Source organism: Bidens hawaiensis, unplaced genomic scaffold (genome assembly GCF_021521415.1).
Source record: "Bidens hawaiensis isolate Kalapana, Puna unplaced genomic scaffold, B.hawaiensis_p1.1 tig00041610_1, whole genome shotgun sequence".
NCBI lineage: Eukaryota > Viridiplantae > Streptophyta > Magnoliopsida > Asterales > Asteraceae > Bidens > Bidens hawaiensis.
In genome coordinates, this window is record NW_027505721.1 from 139,825 (window position 1) to 150,609 (window position 10,785).

Below are 10,785 nucleotides of genomic sequence, written 5' to 3' on the forward strand. Positions count from 1 at the left end.
TGGATATATGTGATATATATTGTGATATATATAGAGGAAAAATTTTTTTTTTTTTTATTCACATTTAAGCCTCCAACGGCTCTTTCACCATTCCCCAAGCATCCTCACGCGCAACAGCTCCCGCGAGCCCCCTGGCGCCTGCATCGTTTTTCGCTCTCGCGCCCCTATCGCGCCTCGGTGGTGTGGTGCTCGCGCCCCGGGGCGCGATCGTCTGGCCTATTGCGCCCTTCCTAGCACTCCACACCCCTCAGCCTTATAAATGAAAAGATTACGAGACGCAAACACTTTCATTAAACTACCGTTTGCATAACAGAGATGGGCAAATGATACCTGACAGCTATATTGAAAAAGATATTTCAATATAGTACCGACAAGGTATACCGTATACGTAGGTTGTAATTATAACTGGCGGCTATAAAATCATTTCCGTCGGCTATAAAATCGGAACCCATCACAAAATATTTAGAGAGAGAATCTGAAAGTGGCGGCTGGCGGCTGCTGATGGCGGACACCGACGGCAGTTCACAACAACAACGTCAAATTCCAGCGATGATTTCACTACCACCAAAACCCTCATTCGAAACCCTATTCAGCCCCGGGCCCATGACCCTGCTTTCCAATTTCTTCTCCGACGCCGACTCCCGCTCTTTTTCCCAGCTTCTGGCGGGAGCCATGAAGACCCGAAACATCCGGACTCTGCAAAGGAATCGGGCGGGTTCAAGCAAAACCGACCCGCGGATTTGGTAATCGCTCAATCCCCATCTGGGTTCATGTTCCCGCCTGTTTTTAGCCCTTCTGGCTTCCTCAACTCACCTGGCTTTTTGTCACCTCTACAGGTATTATTATTGCATTTGTTTTATTCCAACATTTTAAAAACCTGTACATACCGACAGGTTGAACCGGTTATACTAGGTTTTCGTGAGGCAACAGGAATTTAGAGCAAAGCTGGCTCCGAGAAATTGAGAAAAAAAAATTGGGCCGAAGCTGAAAAATATTGGGTCTTTTAAGTACAAATTTCGTTGGGTTTAAATATTTTAATTTTTAAATTGGTTTACTTGGTTCTGATTTGGGTTGTATAAAAAACTAATGTACCTATAAAAATAGGTTAAACATGACTCGAATGCCACTAGACCAAGTTAGTTGTTATTTAAATAAGTTTAAACATTAAACATACGTATCGTTTTTCTTAAAAATACATATAATTTTTTTTTAAAATTCCGGGCCCAGCGGGTAGTCGGGCCAATGGGCATCGACCACTCAGCCCCATGCCATGGCCGGCCTAGATTTAAAGCCCGGTATAACGGGACGGTTTGCTAGAACATCGTACCGCCGGCTTTTAAAAAAATACCGGTTTAAACCGGCAAACCTGTTTTAAATCCAAAAGATTTTTGATATTTTTCATGGCTCATATTTTTAAAAATGACTTTTAACATAGCGTTTAGAATCAAAACGAGTAAACATGGTAAACGACGATTCGTTAATCAACCAATTTTGTATTATGCAGATCTAGTGTTGGTTTATTTACATCTTTTGTAATCGACTAATTTCGTATACAAAGTATAAACTTTCTATCTGACTCGACCATTATTCATATGCGATATTTGGTTCCAGTGTGATGTTTATTAATGTACTTTTGGCCATTTGGGTTATTTTTTGAGTTGAAATATTATTTGTATGTAGTTACAAGGAAAAGTATTCAACACGCTTGAACCTTCCGGTATAATCCGGTTATACCATTTAGAACTAAATCCGGTACGAGTAAAATACCGGTTTTTAAAACACTGCTTTATTCAATCTTGTTATTATATATCTGCATGACTAATTTGTTTGATTTGGACTTAAAAGTTTGACCATTTTTCCAAGAAAGTGGTAATCGTTGACTTTTGAAATCAAGTTAACTAATTTGACTTATGCTTGACCATATATGTGCAGAGTCCATTTGGGATGTCTCACCAGCAGGCCTTGGCTCACGTCACATCTCAAGCTGCTGCATTATCTCAATCTCATTCTCAATCTTACTTCAATAATATTATTCAACCGGAATATCTGCCTTCTGAACAACAACAGCATCAGCAGATGGTCAACACGGTCAATGAAAAATCGGATCTTGACGATTCCCAAGTCGGGTCGCTGGATGATTTGTCAGGCGTTACAGAATCTCAACAAGTGAATTCCGTGTATGCGGATACTAATGACGGTTACAACTGGCGGAAATACGGTCAAAAACAGGTCAAGGCAAGCGAGCATCCGCGGAGCTACTATAAATGCACGCACGTTAACTGCACGGTTAAGAAGAAGGTCGGGCAGTCGCTTGATGGTCATGTAACTGATATTGTGTATAAAGGCCAGCATAATCATGACCCGCCTCAGCCTGGCAAGCGAGCTAGAGACGGTGGTGATGTGAATAAACTGAATAATTATCAGCCTGAAACGCGTGTGGTGGACAAACCGGTAGCTGATCAAGGATTTAACGAGTTGGTGATACTTGATCAGGGATGTAATCAGTTAACCGATCAAGGGTTTAATCAGTTGGTGAAGGTTGATGAGCCGGATGATGAACCTAATCCAAAAAGAAGGTATATTGAATATATTGTTTATAGGCAAATTGGAAATAAATAATCTCAACTTTTGTGTATTATCACGGAAAACAATGTTTCGTAAGTTTTACATTAGTCGAATCGTATCGTTCTTCTGATCAAAAGCCCTAAAACATTGGTTAGAAACTCGAAAAAAAACTTAACGGCGTTAAGTGCTTTTTAACGGAGGTCCATTGAGACAATAATAGTTGAAAGTTGGGACTACTGGTGGTGATTTTTAAAGTTGGGATTATTATCAGCCAATACACAAAAGTTGGGATTATTTATTTCCAATTTGCCAAATATTGTATATTTATGTTGATTTTGACACTTTTGAACTGAATTGAAGGAATATGGAAGTCGGGCCTGTGTCGAAAATATGGTCTCAGAACCAAAAATTGTTGTCCAAACAAGAAGTGAAGTTGATCTTTTGGATGATGGGTTCAAGTGGCGAAAATACGGGCAGAAAGTGGTGAAGGGGAATACTAATCCAAGGTGATGTTTATAATTATATTTTTGGGTTCTTTATCTGAACATATAAAATGGTTCAATATGGTTATAATAAGTTTTGAAATGTGTAGGAGCTATTATAAGTGCACATTTGCAGGATGCAATGTGAGAAAGCATGTGGAAAGGGCTCCATTGGACCCGAAATCTGTGGTAACGACGTATGAAGGGAAGCATAATCATGACATTCCGGTATCTAAGCATCGAGGCTACATTAACAGTAAAGCGTCTCAGCGCAAAGACACCAAATTAGTAAACAATGAAAGACCGGTTCTGTTACAGATGAAAGAAGAGGCAGTAACCGTGTAAATGGTGTTCGGATCAATGTGGTGATGTGAAAGATGTCTTTTGAAGTTATGTTGTTGTTAACAGATAGTATATTTTGGATCATAAGTATTATTCTTTTGTTGATGGTTTACCGGAGATAAGTTTCTGTACAAATAGTCGTGTTTCCTGTAACGAATTCGTCACGGGCCTTGCTTGCTTTGTTTGCTGTAGACAAAGAGAGCTAGTTGTACGTTTGTGTCCTCTGGTTTAAGGGTAGACGTATGCTCTGTAAAGGAAAATGCTCGCTCGTTTTTTTTCGCTTGTAAACGAGCCGCTCTGCTCGGTTCGGTTTGTAAACGAGCCAAGCAACGATCAAAGGCTTGCTCGATCGGTTCGGCTCGAATATTTTTAATTTATTATATATATAATCATATATGAATAAATATATAGACAACACACATAATAAAATATAAGTATACAATTTTTTAAATCCTTTTAAATTTTTCCTATTCCGTCAATTTTATAGTTTTATTAGTTTGATTCAGGTTTTCAGACTACTAAAAGTTTGTTTGCATATTTCATTATATCTCACTTCAAACTTTTTTTTCTTAAAAATTTACAATCTATTATACGTTTGTTTCTAAAAAAGTAAAAACTACTAATTTGTTTACAAAATATATAATTTATAGCCTTCAAACTTGTTTGTTATTGAAAGTTTTAAAGTGAAAAAGAAATAAATAATGTTCGAAATCGCTCGATATTCGATCGAGAAATGCTGGATTCGATTTTGGCTTGTTTCATTTTTTGCGCGGTTTGAATTTCAGTCGTTCAGTTCGATTCGATTGTAAACGAGCCAAACAACGAACAAGCCTTCGCTCGATTTGACTGGGCTCGTGAAATGCCCTACATGTTGGTATTAGGTCTGAAACCCAAGTTATTGATGAACCCTAGGGTGGCTCGTGGGACAGCTAAAACAAGTTAGGGCTTTAGCCCACATTTAATTAAGGCCCCCAAGTCTAAAAAAACATTATATATAGATATATTATAATGGGTAAAGTAAACTCAAAGTACTGCATTGGTGTTGTGGCAGGCTTAGTTATTACTAAAGTATATGTTATGATTTCAAAACTTTTAATAAGAATTTTTTTTTTCTTATTAATTGTTATGAAAAAGCCCCAACATCTTGTTTCGATTTAAGCCTCTACATTCATTGAGCCGGCCCTGAATAAACCGATAGGTGATATAGATAATTACCCCATAAATAATTAAATACTCAAAAAATTTTGAACCGTCTTGTTGCCAGCCTAGAAGGAGATTGAATATGTAATATATACAGAGTAAAGGAAAAAAAGAAGGCATCTAAAAAATATATTACCTATCTTATTGGGAGCCGTTGCAAACAATTATTATAGCGGTGAAGAAACGTGGATCTACTCACTGGTAGCAGATCTACTTTCCTCGGGTGTGATTAAGCTATTTCACCAATGGTTCTTCTGGATCTGTATTCTTCCACCTACAAAATGAACAGCGCCGTTACTTACCCCTCAGAAAGGGACAGAGGGGTCCTCTTTGGGGTAACCCTCCGGCGTGAGAATCAGTATATTTGTGGAGAAGATAATAATGTGTCCGTAAGGGAATCTCAAGAGTATTGCTTAATAGCTGAATACCCTTGATTGTGTGACTGTGTGTTTGTATGTAACTGACTGTGAGTGAATGTAATTCAATATGATTGAATGTGATATCACTGCCTGTAACTGTCAATGATTGAGTATGAATGTGTCATCAAAGTGGAGTTGATGCTGTATTTATAGTGCTAGGGTTTCCACTGGTTGGGCTCAACCTCGTTGGCCTCCTCCAATCGCACTGCGCCACGTGTCCTCTGGGACACCTGGCGCTTTCTCGTTGGTTGTAATCACGTGGTAGCACATGTGTCATGCTGAGTTGTCGACCTTTCATTTGGCAGCTGTCAACATCAGCATATTCTTACTCCTTAAAAAGATGCCTTCTGGAAGATTGTCTGACGTGCACAATCAAGGTTGCCCTAATCCTGATTTGGATAAGGACGAGGTTGATTATGTGCACGTGTGATATGCGCCCATCCTGAGGATGCGCGAAGTCTTCTCTTTATTCTCACGCGCAGATATTTCATGCGCAGGTGTGATATGCACGAGCATGTGATATGCGCCGCGCGCTGGTGCGCCGCGCGCATATGTGTGCCTGGGCAGATGTGATATGCAAGAGCATGTGATATGCGCCGCGCGTTGATGCGCCGCGCACATATGTGATGCGCGAGCATATGATGCCTGAGCATGTTTTGTATGCGCCATGCGCATAGGTTTTGGCTTTGTGCCTTCATAATGTCTTTATCTTGTGGGTTGACCTGCCTTGCTCGGTGTTGAGGCGGGTACATACCTCTTCAAGCCCCCCCAGTCTAATGTGTGTCTTATCTCGCGCGAGCGCGGTAAGATGGATATTAGACTTACTGATTTGGTCTTTTAAAGGGGTTTTGTCGTTTTATTGGTTGTTTCCATCGTTGCGCGAAGTTCTATCCATTTGGTTGAAACGAAAGGTCCAAACACGTGGTTAGTTGGTGGTGACGTGCGCCGTAAACATGTCAGACGTTTCGTGTGCTCGAGGTGCTACAGTTGCCTTTCATGTCCCCTCACACAGCTGTCTTGAACACGTGTCGCGCTCGCATTGGTTAGCACCTGCGAGTGGGGGCGCGTCTCTGCTCCGTGGCAGGTCAGTTACGTTTTCATGTCCCCTCAAACAGTGTCAAGGACACGTGCCGCGACCACGTTGGCTTACAGCTGCGAGTGGGGGCGCGTGAAAACCCGATCAGTTGCCACATGTCTCTCTCCTGGGCCTATAAAAGCAGGCCATTAGGAAATTTTTATCTTCATCTTCATTGTTGCTAATTTTCGAGTTTCTGCCTTTCACATTCTGATTTGAGTGTATTTATCGATTCGAATCCTCGATTATCTGCTGCTGCAGTTGTATGTCTGATAGTTCAGACTCGTCTAACCCCTCAATCACCTCTATTGCCTCTCGAAGACGCCGTGTGAAATCTGTGGTGATGTCGACATTGAAGCAAAAGGGCAAGGGGAAGAGGGTTGTTGAGACCACATCGGAGGAAGTAGGGAGGACCAAGGCCACCAAAAGGTGGAATGAAATCCCCTGCAAATTGAGGCAGTCCGATCTCGACAGCCTCATCGCCTCTCAGGGCTTTCCCACCCTGTTTGGCTGCATGTTGCCTGGGGCCGGGCAAACGGCGGCGGACCCGCCTGCCGGCTATATTTCATTGTACGCCCATTTTTTCACCCACTGCAACCTTCGTCTTCCGATGACAAGGTTTGTAGGCGCGGTGTTACGTTTTTTCGGGATTCATATATCCCAAGTCCATCCGTTTGGACTCGTGCGCATGACTCATTTCGAGTTCATGTGCAAATCACAGCGCGAGGAGCCCACCCCTCGGCGCTTTCAATTTTTTTACAAGCCCAAGGTCCAAGATTCTTGGATCTCCTTTATTCCTCGCAGTCAGAAGGTTAAGTGCAGCACCGTATCATTTAAGAGCCTTCATGACTGGTCTGAGAGGTTCTTCTACATCAGGGCTGGTGTAATCCCCATCCGCATGACGATGAGCGCAATCGATTCTGCGCCCGCGGATGCGGATGTTATTAAGAACCCAACCGGCGGCTGGGTTAAGAAACTGACCGCCGAACCATCCCCCGCGAAGAAAATTTGCGAGGAAGCGCTGGTGGGGGTCGGCATGAGTAAGCTATGGGCCGACCGCGCGCTTGAGCCCGTTATCCAAGTCGACGGGTTGTGTAAGTTTATTTCATTGCTTTATTTATTTTTCTGCGCGAACATAATTCTTTTGCTGATATCATTTGACTTGTTTTTGCGCAGTCACCAAGGATTATATCCTTGCCGCTTATGATGATCAAGTGGAGGGTGGCTCCGTCGCGCTTGGCGCTGGGGAGGTTGGTTTCCCAGATCGCTTCGATGACATGTTCATCCCAGTGGATCTGGATTTTGACTTTGACAGTGACGCGCCTGGTAAGCCTTCGCACTTATGCTCATTCCTTTAGAATACCCAAGTTTATTAACAGTTCTGTTGCTTGTTTTTGCAGATGCGCTTGAAAACTACGAGCTGGAGCTCGCGGAAGAGGAGGAGGAGGAAGAGGAGGCGCCCCTACTAAAGCGCAAAGCTAAGGGGAAATCTGGCGCAGGGGCCAGTAAGAAACAGAAGAAAGATGACACCCCTGTCGCTCATCCCCATGCTCAAACGAAGGGACCTAAGGAAACCCAGGTGTTTACCACCAAGGTTTCTTTAGCTTCCCTGCCTGTGAGAGTGGGCAGACCTCCTGTCCACTTGAGGTATGGTGGCGTCACCTCCTCCGTTCGCGCGGCTGAAGAGAGAAGCAGTGCCGCGCCTGCAACAGGTATACTTTGCTTGTCTTCATCTGATTGAATTGTTATTAAACCTTTGCTCCTTTGAATGTTTGCAGAACCGGCGACGGTAGCAGATCAGCCGCAGGCGCCACAAGGTGCTACGGCTGCGCCGGGGGCTGCATCGAAGTCCCCTGTTCTACCCTCTGAAAAGGGTAGAATGAACTTTATGGCGATGTTCGCCGCGCGAACAGAATTGCGCCAAGGTAAGTTTTGCACATTTGTCTTCTGAATTTTTCCTTTTGAATTCAGTCATAAACCATTTTTCCTTGTTGATTTGTTCATAGGAGTTGTAGCTGGCGCACAAGTTGCTGGTGACACTCCTGTCGCCGCTGCCGGCGCCGCTGGTTCTGCTCCTGCTCCTGCTAGTGCTGAGTCTCCCCTTATTGGGATTACCAAGGAGCAGGAAACCGTATTGCGCGCTGAACTGGCGGCGTCGAGACCTCCCTCGCCTCCTCCTACACGCAGCCCTCCCCGCGAGACTGGTTTGGAGCCTTCCAGGTCGCAGGAGAAGAGGCCTATTGAAGAAGATGAGGAGGATGAGGGGGTTCAAGCTGAAGACTCCTTGGGAGACCGCGCCAGCCCTGCGATGCCGCAAGAGTTCGCAGCGCAGACTTCTGGTGGGGCTGGCGCTGACTTTTCTGCTTCATCCCCGCAGGTATGTTTTAATTTGTTACTCCGCTGCGCGTTCCTCCATATAAGTATGTTTTTGACTTAGAACATTTCTTGTGTTTTGCAGGAAGGTGACCACGTTTACCGCCCGAGATGGAATATTAATGAAAACAGTTCCTTCCAATCCATGGGCGTATGCGAGGACTTCTGGGCTCATGCCGTGCCTCCTACTGAAAGGAGGTATCAGGAGGAGCGCACCCGCGCGGACTTGCTGAACGACCATATTTTCGCTGGGTCGGCTTTCTTCGCTGCTTCCCAAGAGCTTCGTCGTGATTATATTAAAGTACGCGATGCTCTTGTGGAAGCCTAGCGAGAGGCTAAGGTGGCTGCCTGGAACCTTTCTGATGCTCGCGCGCGAGCTGAGAAACTCCAGGCGGAGCTCAGTGAAAACCGAGCAAGTGCCAACACCGCCTTTATTAAGCGCGGGCATGAGCTCCAAGCTGCGCGGGAGAAGCAGCAGGCGGCGGAGGCCGAAGTTGCCAAGTACGCGCGGAGAGTGCGTGTCTTGGAACAGCAGGCTGAGGCGCGTGACCAAGCTATCGTCCAGAGTATCACTGAGAAATCATCACTGGAGAGCGAGGTTGCGCGCCTGAAGAGGGAGTTGGCGGCCGCGCAGGCCGATAGAGATGAGGCCTTGGCGACGGCGGCGTCCAGCCAGGAGGCACTTGGTGCTGCGCAGGCGGAGAAAGAAAAAATTTTGGCGGCAGCAGCGTCTGATAAGGAGGAGCTAAAAAAGACCAAGGAAACTGTTGAGTTATTATACTCCCAGGTTCCTGCCCTCGAGACGTCTGTTGCTGGCCTCGCGCAGGATCGCCAATGGCTGGTATCACAGGGCATGACTCGTTGCGCTTTGGCGATGAAATATTCCGCCGAGTTTCAGGCCCTTGTGATGGTCTGCAATGCCGCCGCGCGCTTGGTGGGCCGAGCTGAAGGGTTTACGGATGGGTATGAATATGGCATGTTGAAGAAGAACCCATCCGAGTACCCTTACAAGAGCGACGCGGCCTGCGCGGACATGGCCGCGGTGGGGGAAAAGTATATGAATACTCCCATCCCCATCCTTATGCAGGTACATTGACCTTAATGAGTTTTACTTGACTAATTTTTCCAAGTGTTTTGTACTCAATACTTTTCTAATGATTTGTAGATAGCTGCGCTTGCTGACCAGCCCGACCTCGGCGCGCTAAAGAAGTTGCTCGATGAATGCGAGAGGGCTGGTGGCGATGATGGTGGCGCGGGGGATGTTGCCCCTGCCAGCGGCTCTGGCGCGACGAAAGAATCTGCTCCTGACACCGTTGTGATAGAAGACTTCAATGAGGAGGAAGAACTTGACTATGGTCAATTCGGAGATGAGGAGCAGGCCGCGCCAGATGCTGCGGGAGATGATGAGGGTGATGAAGCGGCTGACGTCGACGTGGAGACTTGAGAAGCCCTTCATCAAATTTTATATTTTTTTTTTATACTTGTAATTTGTAACTCATCATACTTGTAAATTTCAATGCTATGGAATGAAATTTGTTCTCTTTTTCACATCTTGCGCATTTCCATTCATCTCTTCATGTTTGCTTGTATAGATATAAAATATGCTTGCACGTTAAAATAAGAACAAGGTTGTAAGGAAGGTATTCACTTAACCATAGTCCTATTTTGTAAGTGGTTTCGCAGTATCTTGTTTATGCTGACATGCGCGATAACTTTTCACAATTCCTTTTTTGCGCGTCGTAGTCGCGCGGTTTTTACATGGAAGTATGAGTTTTAGCCATTACATGTCAGCATGTGTTACTCAGATATCCACTATGATTCCGCGCGCGACCTCGACCTGAGACCTTAACAACTATGATTTGGCATGTACTTTGCCTTAGTTGTGTTTAAGGATTTTTATGATCAGGCTGCGCGGGATGTAAGATGGATGTTTGTGAGTGTTTTGAGCTAAGGCTCTTTGTTTTGGGCTAAGGCCCTGACGTTTTTAGAGTCAAGACTCATTAACGTGTTTGAGCTAAGGCTCGTAAGTTTGGGCTAAGGCCCTGACGTTTTAGAGTTAAGACTCGTTAACGCGTTTGAGCTAAGGCTCGCGCATGTATGTTTTACTTCGTTTTATTTTGTTTTTGAAGTCAATATAGTGTTGTCATATTGCTCCAAATTAATAAAGGAAGTGTGAAACATGTATGCAAAGGTAATAGAACAAATATTGAAAGATAGCGCGAATCATCATTCATGATGGCTTAAAAGCCTTGATTACATATTTGACCTTTTACATGAAGCATTTTCTAAGCTGTGCCGCGTTCCACGCGCGCGGTATCTTTTTTCCATT

The 10,785-nt window shown here is 44.5% G+C and overlaps 1 pseudogene across 1 annotated transcript; it reads left to right on the top strand.

The window, feature by feature from the left end:
- The first annotated feature begins 501 nt into the window (after positions 1-501).
- LOC143614968 (putative WRKY transcription factor 3) lies at positions 502-3,439 on the top strand (annotated as a pseudogene). Its single transcript, XR_013150387.1, has 4 exons — positions 502-836; positions 1,933-2,576; positions 2,926-3,071; positions 3,158-3,439. The product of XR_013150387.1 is annotated as a putative WRKY transcription factor 3 (transcript).
- Positions 3,440-10,785: the final 7,346 nt, after the last annotated feature.